A 24389-nucleotide genomic window follows, 5' to 3' on the forward strand; every position below is an offset into this window, starting at 1 on the left:
TGTCTGACCCCGGGCCCCTCTGTAGTGTGGGTGAGTCCTTGCTCAGCGGTGGCTGCACGCCGACCTTAACAGAACCGTGACATTTGACATTTGATTTGCCAGGCACCATTTCCCACACCACTGATGTATCAGAGAGTGGGCTAATGCCATTTTGTATTGCCATGCAGGCCTCTCCATACTACCCTGCAGCGATGACATTTTACACATTATCACATCTTGTACAGTGTTGGTCAGTACCTTGCCCATCACAGATCAGCGGTTCCCAGCAGAGCACAGTTTGTACGGCAATGTCACTTTCCATCTCCAAGGTTTCTGGGTAAGTCTCTCCTAATAATTAGAATAAAGGATGGAATCTCCAGCGCTGGACTTCAGTTAAAAATTCATCATTTATTGGAAATTCTTAAAATCGGACAGAAAAAAGAATGAATAAGGACATACAGGCAGATGGGGTCTCTGGTGGTCTCCAACCAACGCGTTTCGACCTAGAAGGTCTTACTCATGGTTCCAAACCACCAGAGACCCCATCTGCCTGTATGTCCTTATTCATTCTATTTTCTGTCCGATTTTAAGAATTTCCAATAAATGATGAATTTTTAACTGAAGTCCAGCGCTGGAGATTCCATCCTTTATTTTGCTTCAGTCAACGCCCTTGATCAAGGTGACTCCGTGCGCAGGAGGATTATGGATCGTAACTGAGACTGGTGAGCTGACCTCCCCTTATTTTCCCTATCCTTCTACAACTAATAATTAGAATAGGAACAGTGCAATGGTTCATTTCCCCTATGGAGGTGCTGTAGGGGAATTGTTCACTGACTTTCCCATTGCAGCTGATCATTGCTGGCTTCAGTAGAAAGGCATGGAAATTCTCAGAGCTGAAAATCATCCAAGAATTTTCTTAGGCTGGTTTCACACTTGCGTTTTTTGCGCTGCTTTTTAGCGCAAAAAAGCATGCATTTTTCCCCTATACTTTAACATGGGTGCGCATATGTGCGCATACATATGCGCACGTACGCGTTTGTATGCGCATGCGTTTTTTGCAGTGTGTGCTCAGGCGCACAAAATGCATCCTGTTGCATTTTTTGTGCGTCCGACTTGCCCCAAAAAACGCATGCGCACGCAATGCGTTTTTTTTACAGCAAAACACCCATTAAAGTCTATGGGTGCGCATACGTGCGCATTGTAATGCGCACGTATGCGCAGAAAAGCATGCATTTTTTTTAAAAAACGCACACAAACGCATGAAGCGTTTTTTTCTTGCGTTTGTGTGCGCAAAAAACGCGCAGCAAAAAAACGCTAGTGTGAAAGTAGCCTTAGCCATGTGCTTTTACTCAGCCGAGGGCGACAAAGAGCACAAAAGAACGGGCCACCCACGAAAAAGAGGATAAAATTTGTGCTCTAGCCTTAGTAAATTTCAGAATGAATAAAGTTATCTAACAAACTTAAATTTTTCCAGTTTCTTCTCCATTTCCGTTAGCAATGTGTAATATAACATGACCATTAATTTCTGCTGTAAAGGAGATGACTCTATAATATTTTTTTTCATACATAATACAATGTAAGTTTATTTTCTAATGCTGAGGTCTTCACCATGTGGATCTCCAGATATTGTAATATTATAACTTCCATCATACTTTTATATCTTGTGGCTTTCAAGGCTTGGAAGAAGTTGCACTTGTACACTGGCTGGAGAGTCACAGGTTGCTCACCTCTGCTCTCATGTATCTTCTAGCTATATAGTTTTCCCTCTTGGAGAAATAATCACAGTAACCTATAAATGGATCCGACGACAGAATAACATAGGAGATATTTTTCTCTCTGATAGGAAATGATACTTCTTATCTGATCCTTTCACATCTTTATAGATGTTCTCCATCTGCTCGCATTTGCCTGGGAGTTCCTGTTGTGTTGTGATGTTTTCATAACATTCGATTCCTTTCCCACTGAATCCTGGGGAAGACTTCCTAGAGTCGATGATGCAGGAGGAAGGACAATGCCGCAGTCAAAGTCCCTCATGGGTTTTTTCTATTTAAATTTGACAAACATATGAAGACAAGCAACAATTAAAGGGGAACTCCAGTAAAAAGCCGATACTCCATTAAGTGAGGCTTCCTAATGAAATCTATACCAAATCATTGCCATTATACATTAAATTCTAGAAATACACTTCCAGCAGTCAGAGAACTAGTGCTGGTTTGATATCTCTTGGATCTTCTTTAGAGTCTAATGGGACTAGCAAAGGGACCTTGTTAGTTAAAAGGGAACAGCTGTCCAAGTGAACACCTCTCAAAAGAAATCAGCTGTCAAAAGAGAAGACCTACCAAAAAGAACAGAAGTCAGAAACAGAGGACTTTGCAAATAGGACCAGCTGTCAGAAGATAACAGTTAAGAAAAGGGAACATCTGTCAGAAAAGAAGACCTAAAAAAACAAACACCTGTCCAAGATGAACAACTTTCAATGTAAATCAGCTGTGAAAAGAGAAGGCCTATCAAAAAAGAACAGGAGTCAGAAAAAGAGCACTTAGCTGTCAGAAGGGAACACCTACCAAAAAGGAACAGCTGTCAGAAAAGAACACCTAAAAAACAGAAACAGATGTCTGTAGAGAACATCTATAACAAGTAAAGAACTGTTAAAAAGAGCAGCTGTCAAAAGGGTACTCCTAATAGAAGGTACAGTTGTCACAATAGAATGCCTATTAAAATAAAACAGCTGTCAAGAGAAATAAAATCTATCTAAAGCAATGGGATGAAACTGAATGGCAGACAGAGATTAGATATTCGAAAAAACATTCTGACAGGGTGATCAATGAGTGGAAAAGGCTGCCACGAGAGGTGGTGATTTCTCCTTCAATGGAAGTCTTCAAACAGAGGCTCGACAGACCTCTGCCTGGGTTGAATAAGTGAATCCTGCATTGAGCAGGGGTTGGACATGATGACCCTTGAGGCCCTGCCCAACTCCAACATTCTATGATTCTTAAGGAAAAATAAGTCAGAAGAAAACACTTATCAGAGAGAACAGATATCAGAAGAAAACGCCTATCAAAATGGATCAGCTGTCAGAAAAAAAAGCTATTAGAGAGCGCTTAGCAAATAGGAACAGCTGACAGAAGAGAACAGTGATCCAAAGGAAACACCTGTCAGAAGAGAACACTGACAAAACAGGTTCAGCTCTCAGAAGAGAATATCTATTGAAATGAAACAGCTGTCAGGAGTAAAAAGCAATCAAAATATAAATATGTAAAAAAAAATGATCAAAAAGGGAGCAGCTGTCAGAAAAGAACTCCTATAAAAATTTAATCGTTTTCAAAGAAGAACAGCTGTAAAATTAAAACAGTTGTCAAAATAGAATGTCTGTTAAAAGGGAACAGCTGTCAGAAAGAGAGGAGTTCGAGAACATAGGAACAGCCTTCAGAAAGAGAGGACTTCGAGAACAGAGGAACCGCTGTCAGAAAGTGAGGACTTCGAGAACAGAGGAACAGCTGTCAGAAAAATAGGACTTCAAGAACAGAGGAACAGCTGTCAGAAAGAGAGGAGTTCGAGAACATAGGAACATCCATCAGAAAGAGAGGACTTCGAGAACAGAGGAACCGCTGTCAGAAAGTGAGGACTTCGAGAACAGAGGAACAGCTGTCAGAAAAATAGGACTTCAAGAACAGAGGAACAGCTGTCAGAAAGAGAGGAGTTCGAGAACATAGGAACAGCCGTCAGAAAGAGAGGACTTCGAGAACAGAGGAACCGCTGTCAGAAAGTGAGGACTTTGAGAACAGAGGAACAGCTGTCAGAAAAATAGGACTTCAAGAACAGAGGAACAGCTGTCAGAAAGAGAAGAGTTCGAGAACATAGGAACATCCATCAGAAAGAGAGGACTTCGAGAACAGAGGAACCGCTGTCAGAAAGTGAGGACTTTGAGAACAGAAGAACAGCTGTCAGAAAAAGAGGACTTCAAGAACAGAGGAACAGCTGTCAGAAAGAGAGGACTTCAAGAACAGAGGATCAGCTGTCAGAAAGAGAGGACTTCAAGAACAGAGGATCAGCTGTCAGAAAGAGAGGACTTCAAGAACAGAGGATCAGCTGTCAGAAAGAGAGGACTTCAAGAACAGAGGATCAGCTGTCAGAAAGAGAGGACTTCAAGAACAGAGGATCAGCTGTCAGAAAGAGAGGACTTCAAGAACAGAGGATCAGCTGTCAGAAAGAGAGGACTTCAAGAACAGAGGAACAGCTGTCAGAAGACAACAGCCATCAAAATGGAACAGCTGTCAGAAGAGAACACTAACCATACAAGTACAGCTATCACAAGATAATATCTATTAAAAGGAAACAGCTGTCAGGAGAAAAAACTATGAAGCAATAAATATATCAGAAAAAACATCTATCAAAAGGGAACAGCTGCAAGAATATAACACCTCAGAAACAGCTGTCATAAGAGAACACAATCAAAAGAGAACTGTTGTCAGAAGAAAACACTTGTCAAAAGGAAACAGCTTTCAAAGGAGAACATCTGTCAGGAGAAGACATTTGTCAAAATAGAATGCCTGTTAAAAAGTGACAGTTGTCAGAAAGAGAGCACTTAACAAATGGGAACAGGTGTCAGAAGAGAACAACTATAAAAAGGAACAGCTATCAAAAGAGAACATCTAGTGAAAGGGAACAGCTGTCAGAAAAAGAGCATTTAGAGAGCACCTAGCAAATAGGAACAGCTGACAGAAGAGCACAACCATAAAAATGGAACAGCTGTCAGAAGAGGAATCCTATCAAAAAGGGAGCAACAGTCAGATGAGAATACTGACCAATCAGGTACAGCTATCACATGATATTATGCATTAAAAAGAAACATCTGTAAATATCAAAATATAAATGTCAGAAGGAAACATCTATCAAAAGGGAACAACTGTCGGAAAAGAACACCTAGTAAACAGAAACAAATGTCTGAAGAAAACACCATCAAAAGGGAACAGATGTCAGAAGAAAACAGAACACCTGTCAAAAGAAAACAGTTGTCAAAATAGAGTGAGAAAATAGGGGGGGAAGCCAGCACTGCTTAAGGTTAGAACGCATAAAATGAAGTGCATATGCACATAATATCCAGCTGTATTCAAAAATGAGATATTTGGCAAAAAAATTGATCAATTCAATTGAGCCACCCCGCCGCGCCAAGGCAATCTCATGTGGGGGGTCCTACTCTACATTTATAATAAATACTGTGTCATTACAGCCTCCTAAGAGCATGACCACATCAAGTGCAATCTGTACCTGAACATTGCTGGATCGCTCCCATGAAGCCAGATGAAGCAAGTGCAGATGAAGGCCAACCAGGTCTGAACACAGACATATCAGGATTGACCTCCACACATTGCCCAACCAGCAAACATACAGTGGGGCAAAAAAGTATTTAGTCAGTCAGCAATAGTGCAAGTTCCACCACTTAAAAAGATGAGAGGCGTCTGTAATTTACATCATAGGTAGACCTCAACTATGGGAGACAAACTGAGAAAAAAAAATCCAGAAAATCACATTGTCTGTTTTTTTTTCATTTTATTTGCATATTATGGTGGAAAATAAGTATTTGGTCAGAAACAAGCAATCAAGATTTCTGGCTCTCACAGACCTGTAACTTCTTCTTTAAGAGTCTCCTCTTTCCTCCACTCATTACCTGTAGTAATGGCACCTGTTTAAACTTGTTATCAGTATAAAAAGACACCTGTGCACACCCTCAAACAGTCTGACTCCAAACTCCACTATGGTGAAGACCAAAGAGCTGTCAAAGGACACCAGAAACAAAATTGTAGCCCTGCACCAGGCTGGGAAGACTGAATCTGCAATAGCCAACCAGCTTGGAGTGAAGAAATCAACTGTGGGAGCAATAATTAGAAAATGGAAGACATACAAGACCACTGATAATCTCCCTCGATCTGGTGCTCCACGCAAAATCCCACCCCGTGGGGTCAGAATGATCACAAGAACGGTGAGCAAAAATCCCAGAACCATGCGGGGGGACCTAGTGAATGAACTGCAGAGAGCTGGTACCAATGTAACAAGGCCTACCATAAGTAACACACTACGCCACCATGGACTCAGATCCTGCAGTGCCAGACGTGTCCCACTGCTTAAGCCTGTACATGTCCGGGCCCGTCTGAAGTTTGCTAGAGAGCATTTGGATGATCCAGAGGAGTTTTGGGAGAATGTCCTATGGTCTGATGAAACCAAACTGGAACTGTTTGGTAGAAACACAACTTGTCGTGTTTGGAGGAAAAAGAATACTGAGTTGCATCCATCAAACACCATACCTACTGTAAAGCATGGTGGTGGAAACATCATGCTTTGGGGCTGTTTCTCTGCAAAGAGGCCAGGACGACTGATCCGGGTACATGAAAGAATGAATGGGGCCATGTATCTTGAGATTTTGAGTGCAAATCTCCTTCCATCAGCAAGGGCATTGAAGATGAAACGTGGCTGGGTCTTTCAACATGACAATGATCCAAAGCACACCGCCAGGGCAATGAAGGAGTGGCTTCGTAAGAAGCATTTCAAGGTCCTGGAGTGGCCTAGCCAGTCTCCAGATCTCAACCCTATAGAAAACCTTTGGAGGGAGTTGAAAGTCCGTGTTGCCAAGCGAAAAGCCAAAAACATCACTGCTCTAGAGGAGATCTGCATGGAGGAATGGGCCAACATACCAACAACAGTGTGTGGCAACCTTGTGAAGACTTACAGAAAACGTTTGACCTCTGTCATTGCCAACAAAGGATATATCACAAAGTATTGAGATGAAATTTTGTTTCTGACCAAATACTTATTTTCCACCATAATATGCAAATAAAATGAAAAAAAAACAGACAATGTGATTTTCTGGATTTTTTTTTCTCAGTTTGTCTCCCATAGTTGAGGTCTACCTATGATGTAAATTACAGACGCCTCTCATCTTTTTAAGTGGTGGAACTTGCACTATTGCTGACTGACTAAATACTTTTTTTCCCCACTGTAGATGAAGGGCGATGTTGGCCCAGACACAGGTGCACAATTAAATAAAGCTTGGGGCTATGTCCGCTATAAATTTTTCTGTGTTCATTATGATGGATCTAGGCTGCTGTGCACACACACGGCAGCCCCGCCCTGCCCCAAGCTTTATTTAATTGTGCACCTGTGTCTGGGCCAACATCGCCCTTCATCTATGTTTGCTGGTTGGGCAATGTGTGGAGGTCAATCCTGATATGTCTGTGTTCAGACCTGGTTGGCCTTCATCTGCACTTGCTTCATCTGGCTTCATGGGAGCGATCCAGCAATGTTCAGGTACAGATTGCACTTGATGTGGTCATGCTCTTAGGAGGCCGTAATGGCACAGTATTTATTATAAATGTAGAGTAGGACCCCCCACATGAGATTGCCTTGGCGCGGCGGGGTGGCTCAATTGAATTGATCAATTTTTTTGCCAAATATCTCATTTTTGAATACAGCTGGATATTATGTGAATATGCACTTCAATTTATGCGTTCTAACCTTAAGCAGTGCTGGCTTCCCCCCCTATTTTCTTGTTGTCAAAATAGAGTGCCTGTTAAAAAGGAGAGCACATAGCAAACAGGAAGGTTAAGTGCTGCAGAGTGGTAATCATGACCGAGATGATGTCTGGTTACGCTCTGGCACTTTATGGACAAACGGTATCCCAATCCCAGAGAGCTGTAGGGTGTGGGGTGCATCACATTCACTTGGAGGCCGCTGGCCTCCATCTTCAGGAGCAGCAACACACAATTCAGGGTACACCAAGTTCATTGCAAGAAGCAAATTTTATTGGACAGTTCAAGCCCATGAGATGGTAACACGTGGGATGAGACACAGCATTTCACAGTTCTTACTTCCTTAATATTACACATTTTTAGCCCTACCACTCATTTATCCTGGAGTAGCCCCAAGCCTGCTGACTTCACCAGCCGTATGCAGGGTCGGACTGGCCATCTTGCAATTCAGGCAAAAAATTCAGAAGAAAACACCAATCAATGGAGACAACTGTCAGAAGAAAACACTCAGTAAATTATTGCACTGCAGGAAAAACGGGGGGATAAATTACACCAGGAATGTATACCGAATATCTAGAGGCTTAGAACTGGGGTTGGCAACAATTGGTCTAAGTATTATCTACTTATTGGAAGTCCCATTCATATTTTGGAATAGCATTTTGGAGAGGAGCAGTCTACCACCAAAATCCCCCTCTGTGAGCCCCATAGTAACTGTATGATTTACCTGTAGGTGCGTCAAAGTAGAAAATATTGCTTTTCAGAATGTATTTACATACATTATCAGATTTGGAAAAATCACTTGAGCCTACATCACTCTGCAATTTTCAGCCATTCATAATATTTCATTAAAAAGTAAAATCCTCGCAGCTGTACGCTGTTGGGAACTCATTACTTTGGGTTTTTGCACAATAAGAAGAATTGTTATTTTGTACTAAGCGAAGGCTAATTGAAAGTCCACGCACGGCACAGTATAATACATTCTGCATGGAAATGTCACTAGTAACTTAATAGCACTGTGCTGATCATAAGTGCCTATGAGTCATTTGTGATCTCTTGTCATCTGGGTGCAGCTCTCATTCTTATAGGATTAGCTTATGATTCTGTGGCTAGCAGCAGCCCCATGTACGTAGCCCGGTTGCATACAAATGCTCATTAGATTGAAAGGTTAGCCACATAAGTGGGGCTAAGCATGATGTTTGCTTGGGCTGGAATCCATTGTGGTCTGGTCATGGCTACTTGCCAAATCTAACTAGTTGCTGGAGACTAGATTGCAACACAAAAGCCTGCACTACCTTAATGGAATGTCTGATGTGGACATTGTTTTCCTTCCAGTGCTTTTATAAATAAACCACAGGGGAAATTATCCTCAAAAGGATGGAAGGTAACTTACTGGGAAACAGAAAGGTTCCCACTGTTCAAAAAATCAACTGCGTCCTGACTCAAGGACAACATGCTATCATTTTATGACATAAAATTCCTGGTCAGAGGAAATATTTTCTTTAGTAGACCATAACGTATGTAGCAGGACAGCAAGACGGTCTTCGCTTACTACTTAGATCTGGGATGTAAAATAAATTGCTGGACCTAAGGGCATTCACCGACTTTACGTTGGTGTCACAAAAATGGAAAAATTGCCATCATGACCTGAAAATTGGTCAGCATTAGAGTACTGTGTGCCACACACATATCACGTCGAAAGATGTTGTGCTGTGATATGTGCCCAATACTATGCAGACAAGATCTCAAAATAAATTTTGACCACAAATTCTAAAATTGCATTAGACCACAAGCTACATCTCAAAATTAATTCAGACTTCAAAACAAATTTATAACCTAGACAGGACCCCAAAATTACTTGAGGCACCAAACTAAACTCCTAAATTAATTCAGACCCTAGACAAAGCCACAAAAAAAAAATCAGACCAATGACCAGACCCCAAAATTAAAATCAAACCTCAGACTAAACATTAAAATAAATTGAGACCCAAGACAAGACACAAAAATAAATTCAGACCCAAACAAAACATCAAAATCATTTCAGACCCGACAAAACATCAGAATCAATTCAGACCTAAGACCAGACACCAAAATAAAATCAGACCCAAGACAAAAAAATCAAAATCAAATCAGACCCAAGACCAGACACCAAAATAAATTCAGACCCAAGACCAGACACCAAAAAGTATTTTAGACCCCCCATTTAAATGCCAGAATAGATCTTTAACTAAATTCAGATCCCAGACTAGATCCCCAAATTATTTTAGACCCCCAGGTACAACATTAAAATAAAGTCTATACCTCAAAATAAATGCAGATCCCAAAATTAATTTAGACCTCCCAATGAGACTTATAATCAATTTATAATCTTGACTATATTTCAAAATTAAGTCAGGAGACATAGCAGCTCTCTAACTAAGTTTAAATCTTCAAAACAAATTCAGATCCGAGATTAGACCCTACAACAAATTTACACCCCAGGCCAGAACTCAAAAATGATCCAGATGCCATACTAATCCTTTAACTGAATTCAGATGTTAACCTAAACTACAGATTCAGACCCCAATTTAAATCAGAACCCTGAATAAACATCAAAATAAATTTATACCCAAGACCAGACTCCAAAATACATTCAGAACCAAAGCCAGATTCCAAAAGTAATTTAGACCTTATACAGATGCCGATTTTACCACTAACTGAATTCAGATCCTAGTTTTGATGCAAAAATTAATTCAGACCCCTGACTAAACCTAAAAATAACTAGAACCCACAAATTAAAATAGATCTCAGAATAAATGTAAAAATAAGTCCAAACCCAAACCAGACTCCAAAATAAATTTGACTCCAACCCAGACACCAAAAAATAATTTAGACCTCATCCAGACACCAGTGTAGATCTTTAGTTGAATTCAGAAACAAGAGTACACCCCAAAATTATTTTGCACCCTAGACCAAACATAACAATAAATTTGAACATCAGACCAGACCCCAAAAAGTAACGTAGATCTAATCAGGACAGCAGACTAGACCTTGAACTAAATTCAGACCACTGACCAAATTGGCATCGGCAAAGAATTAAAGAAAAATGGGCATGTTTTGGTGTCTCGAATTGCAGTATTTAGTTGAGTGGGGATAATCTGCAATTTCACACATGACCTAAGGGCTATAGTGGTACTGTTTCTGGGGAATAAGCACACCCTAATTTTTGGGTATCTTAGTAAAAGTTGGATACACCTATTTTAAGACATCAAATACACATGACTATGGAGTCAGTGATCTTGGACCACCACTAACTACTAAAACTGTGGGGCCATGTAGCACAGTTGTTGATACAGAGCTCAGATTGAGATGGAATTCCCCTTTAAATGAAAATATATTGACATGTACTTAATATGAGATGCCATCCATTTTTGCTTCCATTTTTGGTTGTCTAATGTTCAGCGCCCCACCATATTGTTTCCTTTGTGGAGTAGCTATTAATACATTGTAAACAATCTTTTTGGTCTGGCATATGATGTCTCCATTTAGACCATCCCTGATTCCAGCCGTTCTACAGATGAAGCTGCTTATTTAGGACAGGGATTGCAATGACAGTTCAATGTGTTGACAGACCCATACAACTTTCATCTCCACAAATGGCCCCCAGAAACCCGATCCGTAGTCTGACCTTTCAGATTCCTTGTTTATTTCTGCTATCCCTCCATACAACATCTAACATAAGAATGCTGTTATTGTTAACGTCTTCCTCGCTGGAAGACACCTTCTGCCATATTGTTGAATGTAATGATATTACATGCTTTTTGGGGCTATGTTTAATGGTTAACGAGGGCAAAAATAGACCCCATTAGACTTAATTGTTATATAGGATAACAATTTTTAACAGTGCCCTGGTAAATGCCCAGATACAACGCTACACTGTGCCACCCATAATAGCCAATAAATATAATACTATGTTGGCTTAGTATTATATTGTCCCCAATAAAGACATGCATGAATGTAGCATCTGGGAATCCCAGTGATTTACATAATGAATTGGTCCCAATCAAAAACCATGATGCGGTGGTGCCACTGTTTGTTGATATCGATGAGATATTACAAGAATCCTACATGATAGTCTGTACTTGAAAAATCTGATTTTAGGGACCCCTCTCGACCTGACGTTTGACTTATTTTCGACAGACCCCAATGTCTTCTTGCCATAAGCTAAAAGACTTTTATTTAAAAAAACAAAAGACAGAAGCCATAGTTATGTATTGATGAACCATCTTTCCTCACCACGTTCATCTGATTCAACCTTCTCTTATGCCCTTTTCTTTCCTTTCCCTTCCCCTCTACCTTTCCTAGCTTTTCCTTCCGCATTCTTTTCCTCTTGTGTTAACCTCTTTTTCTCTGTTGATTCTTCTTTGAATATATCTTCTTACTTACTTGTTTAATTTAACAAGTTTTAGATCACTTTGTTATGTTTTATTACTCACCTTATTAACGATACAGTAACTGTAATCCCCTTCCTAAAAATTGTTAAAAAAAATCCTCCAAATAAAAAGAATATTGTTGATAAAACATCTTTCTTCAGGAGGGGCCTCTTGAAGGCCATTGGGGCCACGAAATGGATTCACATTACACCCCTTTGTAACCAACTTTTATGATTATCCTTATGAATTCACCCAGAAGAACATTCATGGGAAAATCCAAACACCAGATTTCATAGAAATGGAGATCTTTCTTCGAGAGACCTCCAATGGCCAAACAGCCATTGATGCTGCTCAGTGGAATCATGTTATATATTTCTCTATCACACTTTCATGATTTATTTTATGAATACACCCTAAAAGACTTAAAGTAAAATTTAAAATGCAGATGTCATAAATACGAATTGAAAAAGTCTTTCTTTTATAGACCTCAATGGCTAAACTACCATTGGTGCCATACCGTGGAATCACACACACAGCTATGGTGCCCAAGGTTTGAATTGGTCACTTTGTAGCTTCAATTTCCAAGTGCTGAAGAGGACATGACACTACAAAGACCTCCACAGACGTGTCCAATATAGTGGAAGCGTTGACCTGGAAGAACTTAAAGATCTGAATGGGCATACCTATAAACAGTGGGTCATGGTGCCAGTTTTCTGAATACTCTTGGGGGCATAGTCATCCTATATGTTTTAGATATCTCTTCTAGGTCTGTATGGACTAGCACCAGCTGACTGAAGATTGCCAATCAAGGTCAAGTATAGTGAGTGCAGGGGATGCATTGGAACCTAGGCACTGGAGCCTAGTGGTGCCCAAGAAGTTCATTTGGAATATGTGTGAAGACTAGTGATATTTGGAGATTGTTTGGAGATTTTCCAGAACTGCAAGTTGCACCACTGGTTGCCAGTCCAATAAAAATAATCCTTATGTATCCTGATTCATGGGAAACTATTATACAAGCAGATACCATCAAATCAGTTACTTGCATTGACCAATAGAGGTCATGTTCAACACTGAAGATACCATTTCCCTTTAAAAATATGAGCTGGGGAGGGCGGCTTACATTAGTAAGTAACACATGTACCAGTCATTTGACTTTGCCAGCTTTGTAGGGCAAATATCTGTAATACCACCTGTCATCTATATTGTGACAGCATCAGTATAATGAGTGGTTGGACGGAGCAGGTGCATTGTGTAAATGTAGACATGGTCGAGTGTAAACAGGACTTATTAACACCTAAAAGGGAGGAGACAAGTGAGCAAAACAAGAGGCAAAAAACAACCCCATTGATGTCATGGTCAGCTTTCCTGGCAGACCTGCCATCGATATATGCTGCCAACTATTATAATGTAGTGCCGGCTATTTAAATAGTGTATTATTATGGTCTTGGAGATGGCTCTTACATCAATAGAGCGCAAATGACAATTTATTAATCTTCAAAGAGAAAGTCCTAGTATTGAATGGATTCACATAGGGTAACCGGGATGGAGAAAAATGGCAGCGATGCACTAGAAAAGGGACCATCATGGGTCATAATATAAAGAACTTGGGCACTAATGCAAAATCTTTATTAGGGTTAGCTGACTGTCACATGTACATTAAAGTACTATGTGAAATTACCACCTTGGTACTCATATAGTAACTCTCTTGGATTAAAAAGTAAGGCACTGTCAGACCAGACTTCTCCATATATAAACCATACTTACCGACTTTTGTTAATTACCTTCAAGGAAAAGTCAAAAAGTAGCATGCAAGTTGAGCAATTTTCTTTTGCATAAAGCGTTCCTCTTTATACAGTGCACCCCTCTGCCATTCTTAATGGGGTAAAATATCAGGAGCAAAGGCAGTAGGGTGATAACTGGAGAAGAGATCACCTTCAGCAGGGTAACTAATTGGAGAGGCAGCTGGATGAGGGGCTCAAAAGAGGAGAAAAGTACTTGAAAAGCATAATATTACAGGATATATACACTAGTTTCCTTAATATTGCATTGATCCAGGGAGCTAGTCTGATTGCCGTATGTGGAGTCGGGAAGGAATTTTTTTCCCCAATGTGAAGCCTACTGTTTCTCACATGGGTTTTTTTTTTGCCTTCCTCTGGATCAACATGTTAGGGCAAGTTAGGATAGGATATGGGTTGAACTAGATGGACTTAAAGTCTTCCGTCAACCTTAATAACTATGTTACTATGTAATATGTAGAAGGGGACAAAAAGGTATATAACAGTATGATGATATGTTAGTCAGCAAAGGAAACATGAAGTGGTACTTCAGTAATAGGTGGGCAGAAAACAGATCCTTTCCCCTGAATGTGCTTCTGGACTGTGGGAAACATTTGGCGGAGAGAGCTGAGGTTTTTTTGTTTGAAGGTCACAGGAAGCTCCTGTGTCAACCAGGAGAATTCCTAACTTTTCAGAACTTTTTCAGAAGTCCCAGAGAGTCCCTTTTTCCAGGAGTCTCCAAGATGTTTTCAGGGACTTGATAAATGAGCAGTGTTATGGTGGGAGTTGCTTCATTGGTATCTCTAGCCAGGTGGCCCTATACATGAACTGCTCTAGCAATCTGGCAATGCTAAACAGGGCATGAGTGGTCCTGATGGAGAGCACACTTGTACTCAGACCCAAGGAAAGACCACTGTACAGGGCCCAGCTTTCCTCCCTAGTTTATTGGTTGAGCAAGGATTTTTGGATATTATATAACTGGTGCCTTCCTTATGGTATCACATAAGAGGGAAAGATCACCACAGAGGGCACCCTCCAAACAAATCCCAAGCTTATGAAATTGCACCAGAAAATAGAGTAAATAATTGAGTTCCTTTTAAGATTATCCATGGCTGGGCCCCTGTTGGATTCTCCTACTCATTCTCTCTTCTAATAAATTTTTCCAATCAGAATTTATGGGAAAAGAGAGTTGGGCAGAATTGTGAGGAAAGCAAATTTGAAAGGTCACCTTGAAAGGATGGCACAAGTACCGAGTATTGCACAGGTTGTGTTCCAGGACAGAACAGTATTTTGTCATAGCGTCTATAACCCTAGTGGGTGTGGACTCAGTGCACCACGGACCGGGCTTACCCTGGAAGGCTGTGACTAAACGATTACCTGGTGTTCACTATTGGCTCTGGTAGTGAATAGTGAGGTCAGGCTTGGTCACAGGTAGTAGTCACCAGGTGCCACTCCAGGGCAGTCCCTGCGACAGCGGCAGCTGACCGTAGGTCAGAGGCATGGGTGCACGGTACAGAGAATCACGAGACATGACAGGATCAGAAAATGTAACTTAGTTCAGGTGCAGACAGGTCAGGCAGGACGGGTAATCAGGCCATGTCGTTGATGGGAAGCTAGATACAGGAGGTTGCCTGCGCTTAGACTAACAGAGCCGACACTATGTTTGGACAAGGGGTTGAGATAGGAGCTTCCTTAGAAAGAGCCTGTTTGCATGGAATCAGCCAGTGAGCCAAATTTCTGCAGAACACAGCAGGGTTAAATTTCTTCAGAGACCTGCCACGCCCATGTAAGGCCAGAACCTCAGGAGAATTGCAGAGGCATTGATGTTCCTAGCGGGTTCCCACAACCTCTCCTTGGGACCAACCCCACTCCAGTCTACCAAATGAAAGGTCTTTCCACAGATCTTTTTGGAGTCTAAATTGTCCTTTACCTCAAACACATCCAAAGAACCTTCAGAAACAAATGTAGTGACAGAGGAATGAACCTTGAAGAACCGATTCTGGACTACAGGCGTTAAGAACAAGACGTGGAAGAATTTGGGATCAGAAGACTGGGAGGCAGCTGAGCTCTGTAGGACACCAGATTAAGTTGCTTGCGGACTTTGTACGGACAAAGGTAATGTGGAATGAAGTTGTACTAGTGGACTTTCAGCCCAATGTTCCAAGAAGACTACCAGACCTTATCTCCAGGGTGATACCGAGGTGGCAAACCTATCCTCTTGTCTGCATGCATCTTAAGAAGGGAGGACTGGGTTTACGGCCAGATTTGAAGGACGTCATCATGGGAGGAATCAGCAGCTGGTACCCTGCAGGAAGTAGACATAGAAGAGGGTATTTGAGGAAACTAGGACTGCAAGGACTGCAGCAGCTGACCAAAGGGTCAGAGGTATCGGTGCATGGTGCGGGGAGTGGAGTGACAGAGGCGAAGTTAAATATTTCAAGGTCGGGGCAGGCAGCACAGAGTCAAAACGTAGCCGAGTTCAGTAGCTGTGAGGTCAGGCAGGATGGGTAAACAGACCTGGCTAATAAGGGAAGCTGGATACAGGAGAATGCATGTCCATAGACTAACAGGGCAAAAACCATGTTTGAGCAAGGGGTAGAGATAGGAGCTTTCTTAATTAGAGCCTTTCTCGCATAAGATAGGCCAGAGAGCCATATCTCTGCATGACACAGCAGAGGTAAATTTCTTCAGAGAGCGGCCACATGGAAGCACCATGCTTTAGTAGTAGTGCAAAGAAGTGCAGATGGAATCAAACTTCATCACACCGACCTGATGAGAGGAGATGTTGCGTGGTGACCATGGGGAGTAGGGTGGCGCTGAGGAGGCACTTGAGTTACTGTTGTGACGGAGTCTGTAATACCTATACCACGCTTGGAGAGATTCTTTGAATTGTTACCCAGCTGGCACATGGATAGAAGACTAGGTGTACAGGAAAGGAAAATGATTTCCTACTGGTAATGGAAACCTGTTTATCTAATACTAGGCATGAGACTTGTCCCAGCACAAGGTTTTCACTTAACCATTTGAATAGAATTTCTAAACTTTTCCAGTGTTCATCCTTACTTTTTCTAGTTTGTCTAGTTTCTTCCCACATTAAAAAAGACTGTGAGCTCCACTAGGGAGAATGTTAATTCATGGAGAAACCAATATGGCCACCATTTATCCAACCAGTAGCATGAATAGATGAAATAGGACAGCAATGATAATAACTTAGACCGGCTTAGACCTGATAAACTTCTAAGTAACCACCACAACAAGATGACAAAATTACCGCAGAATACACCATTCTCTATCATGGCACCATCACATTAATTTGGGCTATCTCTATGTTACTAATACCCGTGTATATAGCTTTCCCAAAACCCTAAAAACAAAAGCTGATCGACAAATATTTCATAGCTTCCAACATTCCCGAGTCTGCAATGACTGTCCTAATTTTGCAAGGTAATCTGTAGAGATGAGTGAGCATTAAAATGCTCAGGTGCACGTTGCTCAAACTGAGCAATTCCTAATACTTGAATAACAAGTATAATGAGAGTCAATTAGGGATGAGCGAGTATACTCGTTAGGATTCGGTACTCAGCGAGTAACGCGGTACTCGCGGTACTCGAATCCTGGCGAGTAAATTTCACTACTCTCCTCGCAATATTCGGCACAGTCCTCTCACAGCCCAGCACAGTCCCGCACATCCTGGCACAGTCCCCGCACAGTCCCGCACAGCCTGGCCCATCCCTGCACAGCCCGGAACAGTCCCCGCACAGGCCAGCACAGCCCCACACACACACACACACAGCCCGTTACTCACATTTCCCATAGACTTACATTGGACTCGTTACGAGTACCCGAGTATTAGGAGGTACTCGTAACAAGTACAGCGAGTCCGAGTATTTCACTACTTGCTCATCCCTAGAGGGAATGAGAAAATTTCGCTTTTTTTCTGGCAGATCCTACAAAGAGATCTGGTGGGCAGTGAAAAATTTCAAATGAATAGAAGGAGAACAGCATAGGGAAGAGCCATGGAAGCATCTGTGACACCCAGATCACTGCTGAGAATAATAATAATAATAATTTTCTTTCTATAGCGCCAATATATTCCGCAGCACTTTACATTTTAGAGGGAATCACATAAGTCAACAGATACCAAGAGGAATGAGGGCCCTGCTTGTAAGCTTACAATCTATGAGGAAAAAGGGGAGACACGAAAGGTGGATGGTGTCACACTTTTACTCCACTTAAAGGACTAACAATAAAACATATTGCATTTTACAGAAAAAAAAATGTTAAGAAACACTTTTCCTTTATAATGACTTGTATATAAGGCAAAATGTAAAAGAGATTAAAAAAACTATAATTTAAGTAAACCTACATTTTTCTAATTAACCCTTTACCCCCAAATGTGGTTTGCATGTAATGACAGGCCAATTTTTACAGTTCTGACCGCTGTCCATTTATGAGGTAATAACTCTGGAACACTTCCACTCTTTTCTCATGATATATTGTATTTTATGATAGTGGTAAAATTTCCTTGATATGACTTGCGTTTATTTGTGAAAAAAATGGAAATTTGGTGAAAATTTTGAAAACCGCAATTTTCCAAATTTGAATTTTCATGCCCTTAAAACAGAGAAATATGTCACACAAAATAGTTAATGAATAACATTTCCCACATGTCTACTTTACATCATCAGCACAATTTTGGAACCAAATTTTTTTTTGTTAGGAAGTTATAAGGGTTAAAAATTGACCAGCAATTTCTCATTTTTACACCATTTTTTAGGGACCACATCACATTTGATGTCACTTTCAGGGGTCTATATGACAGAAAATAACCAAAAGTAACATCAATCTAAAAATTGCACCCCTGAAGGTTCTCAAAACCACATTCAAGAAGTTTATTACCTCTTCAGGTGCTTCACAGGACTTTTTGAAATCATTAAAAAATTGAGCATTTAACTTTTTTCACAAAAAATTTATTTCAGATCCAATTAGTTCTATTTTACCAAGGGTAACAGGAGAAATTGGACCCCAAAAGTTGCTGTACTATTTGTCCTCAGTACGCTGATAACCCATATATGCAGGTAAACCACTGTTTGGGTGCATGGCAGAGCTCAGAAGGGAAGGAGTGCCGTTTGACTTTTCAATGCAAAATTATTGAGATCTGACGCAATGTCGCATTTGGAGAGCCCCTGATGTGCCTAAACAGTGGAAACCTCCCCACAAGTGACCCCATTTTGGAAACTAGACCCCCCCACGGAACTTATCTAGATGTGTGGTGAGCACTTTGAACCCCCAAGTGCTTCACAGAAGTTTATAATATAGAGCCGTAAAAATAAAAATTCTTATTTTTTTGCACAAAAATGATCTTTTTGCCTTCAATTTTTTATTTTCCTAAGGGTAACAGAAGAAATTGGACCCCAAATGTTGTTGTGCAATTTGTTCTGAGTATGCTGATAACCTATATGTGGGGGTAAACCACTGTTTGGGCACATGGCAGAGCTCAGAAGGGAAGGAGCACCATTTGACTTTTTCAATGCAGAATTGGCTGGAATTGAGATCAGACGTATGTTGAATTTGGAGAGCCACTGATGTGCCTAAACAGTGGAAACCCCCCAATTCTAACTCCAGCCCTAACCCCAACACACCCCTAAACATAATCCCAACCCTAACCACAAACCTAACCCTAACACACCCCTAACCCTAATCCCAACCCTAACCCCAACCCTAATCCCAACCCTAACCCTAACTTTAGCCCCAACCCTAACCCTAACTTTAGCCCAACTCTAACCCTAATTTTAGCCCCAACCCTAACTTTAACCCCAACCCTAACCCTAACTCCTGCCCCAACCCTAACCCTAATGGGAAAATGGAAATAAATAATTTTTTTAATTTTATTATTTTTCCCTAACTTAGGGGGTGATAAAGGGGGTTTGATTTACTATTTACAGCAGGTTTTTATGTTTAGCAGCTGTCACACACTAAAAGATGCTTTTTATTGCAAAAAATAGCTTTTGCATCACCACATTTTGAGAGCTATAATTTTTCCATATTTTGGCCCACAGAGTCATGTGAGGTCTTGTTTTTTGCAGGACAAATTGACATTTTTATTGGTACCATTTTGAGACACATGACATTTTTTGATCGCTTTTTATTCTGAATTTTGGGAGGCAGAATGAACAAAAACCAGCAATTCATGAATTTCTTCTGGGGGGGGGCGTTTATATCATTCCGCATGTGGTAAAATTTATAAAGCAGTTTTATTTTTTGGGTTAGTACGATTACAGCGATACCTTATTTATATCTTTTTTATGTTTTTGGCGCTTTTGTACAATAAAAACTATTTTATATAAAAAATAATTATTTTTGCATCGCCTTATTCTGAGAGCTTTAACTTTTTTATTTTTTGCTGATGATGCTGCATGGCGGCTCGTTTTTTCCGTGACAAGATGACATTTTCAACGATACTACGTTTATTTATATCTGTAGTTTTGATCATGTGTTATTCCACTTTTTGTTCAGCGGTATGATGATAAAGCATTGTTTTTTGGCTTTTTTTTGATAGTTTTCACTAAAGGGGTTAACTAGTGGGACAGTTTTATAGGTCGGGTCATTACCGACGTGGGGATACCAAATGTATGTACTTTTATTGTTTAGATTTTTTTATTCAAATATTGATTTAATGTTAGGATAAATATTGATTTTTATTATTTTTTATTATTTTTAAAAACATTTTTACAATTATTTAAAAAAAATTTTTTTATTTAATTCTTAGTTTTACACCCTGTCCCACTATGAGACATTCATTTTTTGCAGGCTGATCGCTTCTATAGCATGCAGATCTGCATGCTATAGAAGCTGTCAGTGCTGCAGCTTCTGTGCACTGACCTGTGAGACTTCCTGATATGCACTGCGCATGACGGGAAGTCTCTCAGTCCTGGAGACCTGGATATCGTCATGATGACATCGGGTCTCCATGGCAGCGATAGCGACCCCTCTGCCTGCTCCTGGAATGCTGCAATCACTTAGTGTCTGGTGTCAGCTGTGAGAATCAGCTGACACCCAGCAGCGATCGGCCGCGTTCCCCCCATGAGCGCAGCTGATCGATGATGACGTACTATCCCATCCATGGGAATTAAGTCCCAGGGCACATGGACGGAATAGTACGTCATCTGGCACGGAGGGGTTAAAAAATAGGAAATTTTAGTTTAATTTATGACGGACGCAAGAACTGCTAAAAATTAGGGACTCAGAAACACCCTGCATTAGACATAAAAGAGGGCCTCATACACATTCTGTTCAAATTACCATGTAATGGTACTCGTAGACTGATAAGGGATGTGCACTTTTGAGGGTTATATACCAGGGAATGCTCTAGACCACTGAATAGTCTATGGATGAGCAATATAATGCCAATAAAGGTATGTGCACACGTTGACTAAAATGTCTGCACCATTTCTGCATCTCTTGTTAGGAAAAATGCAGCTGCAAAAATGCATGTTTTTGGTTGTTTTTTGACGCATTTTTTGTGCTTTTTTCTCTGCTTTTTTTGTTGATTTGAGTCAATGGTAAATAACTCAGGGCAATAATTAAAAGAGAATTGACAAGCATCAGATTATATTCTGCATTACATCTGCAAGTCAAAAATACTTAAAGGGAATCTGTCACCTATTTTTTCGTTTATAAGCTGCGGCCACCGCCATCAGGTGTTTATCTACAGAATTCTGTAATGCTGTAGATAAGCCCCCGATGTAAACTTAAAGAGAAGAAAAACGAGTTTTATTATACTCACCCAGGGGTGGTCCGGGTCCGATGGGTGTCGCGGTCCAGTCCAGCGCCTCCCATCTTCTAGCGATGGCGTCCTCTTCTTTGCTTCCCGTCGCTGCTCTGGCGTAGTGATCTGCCCTGTTGAGGGCAGAGCACAGTACTGCAGTGTGCAGGTGCTGGATCTCTCTGACCTCTCCCAGCGCCTGCGCTTAGCAATATATTACTGATAAATTTTGAACAAATTTTTTGAGGCTTATAGAGCAGCAAAATCTACCCAAGGAGATGTAATACTCTATGGGTGAGCAATATAATAACGATAAATTTTGAACATGCTTTTTGAGGCTTATATAGCAACAAACTTTACCCAAGAAGATGTAATACCCTATGCATGAGAAATATAATAATGATAACATTTTGAAAAAGTTTTTGGAGGCTTATATAGCACCAAACTGTACCCAAGAAGATGTAATACCCAATGGATAAGCAATATAATAATGATAAAATTTTGAATAGGCTTTTTTGAGGGTTATATACCAACAAAATGTACCCAAGAACATGTAATACTGTATGGCTGAGAAATGCAAGCCAGCAAAATTTTCTTCCTACTTATTCCAAATTTGCCATTCCTCACCGTCATGTTCTTGTGGCCGTGGCTGCTCTAAGTTTTGTGCATCACTAAACAGCATGTCCTCCTTTCCCTCTTTGAGCATGCAGGTTGAGAGGCCACAATCAAGTAATTATGTTGTAAAGAGCTTCTTGGAGTGTGCTAGTGTGGGAGCACTAATCTCTTGGAACTCAACATGATGGGAGGAAGGAGGATCAAGGTGAGGATTAAGTGATCTAGATGTTAGGCTGGTGAGACTGGATCATGTGGAAGACTGGGTGGTGCTGCCATGCTTGCTGCAAGCATTATCTGCTATCCATCTGACCACCTGTTTTCACTGCTCTGGCTTCAGATATGGTGTACCGTGCCTCCTTGTAAAGTAGGACAGGAACCTATGTGTTGTGAATGGGTATGTTTCTTGTTTTCTTGCAATAGACATAGTCTTACCTGTCCCACGTCCTCAGCATCCGCATGCACCATCATCAGCACTTTAAGTTCCCCATCACCTAACACACGCCTTGTGCATTTTGTAATTGCTAGATCTCTTGAAATTTTTAATAAAAAACAACTTGTCACCTGCAGCAATCCAAGCAGTTTTGGGGAGTTTACGCCCTCATAATGTAACAGAAAAAATTTAAAAGTGTATGGATGACATTGAAATTCAATCCAGAAAAATGTTTCAATGTTTTTTTTTTTTTTCCAGTTTTCTAGATCACATAAATGTACACAGACCACATAATACTATATTGCTGAGAAATGTAACCCTACAAAATTTTGTACATTTTTTTTCAATTTTAGAGATCAGAGAAATGTTCACAGACCACGTAACCCTGTATGGCTGACAAATGTAAGCCTGCAACATTTTTAAAAGCTTTTTTTCAGTTTTAGAGATCACCAAAATGTTCACAGACCACATAAAACTGAATGGCTTAGAAATGGAAAAGGAAAAGTGGTAATTATTGGGGGGGCAGATCCCGGTTGCTGCTACTGTGACGTACACATTATATACCTAGCCACTTTTGAATGGGATAACTCAGACTGGAAGGACCTGTTACCACGCTATGAACACATGTGCTTCACGTGTACCAGTAATTCCACTAGAATCTGGGTGTTTGGTGGAGCTGAACAAGCAGAGAACAGAAACAGCACTCTTGTAATAACCCTCAAAAACTGCTTATGAAAAACCCTAGAAGTAGAAAGACCTTGTCCTTCCCCAAGGGCATTGTGGACAAAGTCTTTGTTTTTGGAGGAGGAGACAAAGGTGCAGAACCTGCCGCAGATAACAAACTTCATGTGTTTGATACAACCAGCCTGACATGGACGCAGGAAGCAACATCTGCTGATCCCCCTAAGCCACATCACAGGCACATTATTACTACTGTAGGAACCAAGCTATTCATCCATGGTGGAATGGCAGGCAGCTCATTTTTTAATGACATGTTCTGCATTGACACAGATACTATGAAGTGAGAGCAGCTGAAGACACAAGGAGAGCCACCTCCAGCTTGTGCAGTTTCCTGGAAAAAAATATTTTTACATCTTTGGTGGGATGACTTAGACTGGGCCTATAAGCACAATGTATAGGTTTGACACAGAGGAACACTTTTGGACACAGATGAAGTTCGACTTTCCTATTCCCTCAGCATGGCTAGATCAGTCTATGTGTCTTGTTCCTTGGAAAATAAGTAGAGTTGAGCGACTTTGGTCGGATCGGGGTTCATGAAACAAAATTTGAGTTGGATGAAACTGGTCCAACTAGGGCAAAAAAAGTCGGAGTTTCGTCCGAAACCCGACCCCAATGCAAGTCAATGGGGAATAAAAGTCGGCATTGAGTGGATGAATGTCATCCGCTCAATGCCGACTTTTATTCCCCTTTGACTTGCATTGGGGTCGGGTTTCGGACGAAACGCCGACTTTTTGTTGCCCTAGTCGGACCAGTTTCATCCGACTCAAATTTTGTTTCATGAAACCCGATCTGGCCAAAGTCGCTCAACTCTAAAAATAAGGTTATACACTTCTGCTGAGGACCATATGTTGGAGAAGTCTGTGCCAATCTGGCTTATTTTCAGTGGCACAGACACTGCTGGAGAGCTGTACAATAACTGCTATGTAACTGCACTTCAAGATGTGTAAGCAATAGCATAGATTGATCAGTTTTTCAAACTTCAAATCATCTTCATATCCCTTGCAATTTCCAGTAAATATTGTAGACCATTGAATAAGGATCTGTGGTGTTTGTATATAAATAGCAGTGTGCTTCTGTAATAAATGTTTTTTTTGTTTAAAAAAAAGAAATAGAAACCTACAACATTTTTAAAAGCTTTTTTCAGTTATAGAG

The 24389-nt window shown here is 40.7% G+C and overlaps 1 pseudogene; it reads left to right on the top strand.

The window, feature by feature from the left end:
* The first annotated feature begins 15912 nt into the window (after positions 1-15912).
* Positions 15913-23774, top strand: LOC141070820 (rab9 effector protein with kelch motifs-like; annotated as a pseudogene).
* The last annotated feature ends 615 nt before the right edge of the window (positions 23775-24389 follow it).

The sequence above is a fragment of the Dendrobates tinctorius genome, unplaced genomic scaffold (genome assembly GCF_039654945.1).
Source record: "Dendrobates tinctorius isolate UK_male_01 unplaced genomic scaffold, ASM3965494v1 ptg000014l, whole genome shotgun sequence".
Classification (NCBI taxonomy): domain Eukaryota; kingdom Metazoa; phylum Chordata; class Amphibia; order Anura; family Dendrobatidae; genus Dendrobates; species Dendrobates tinctorius.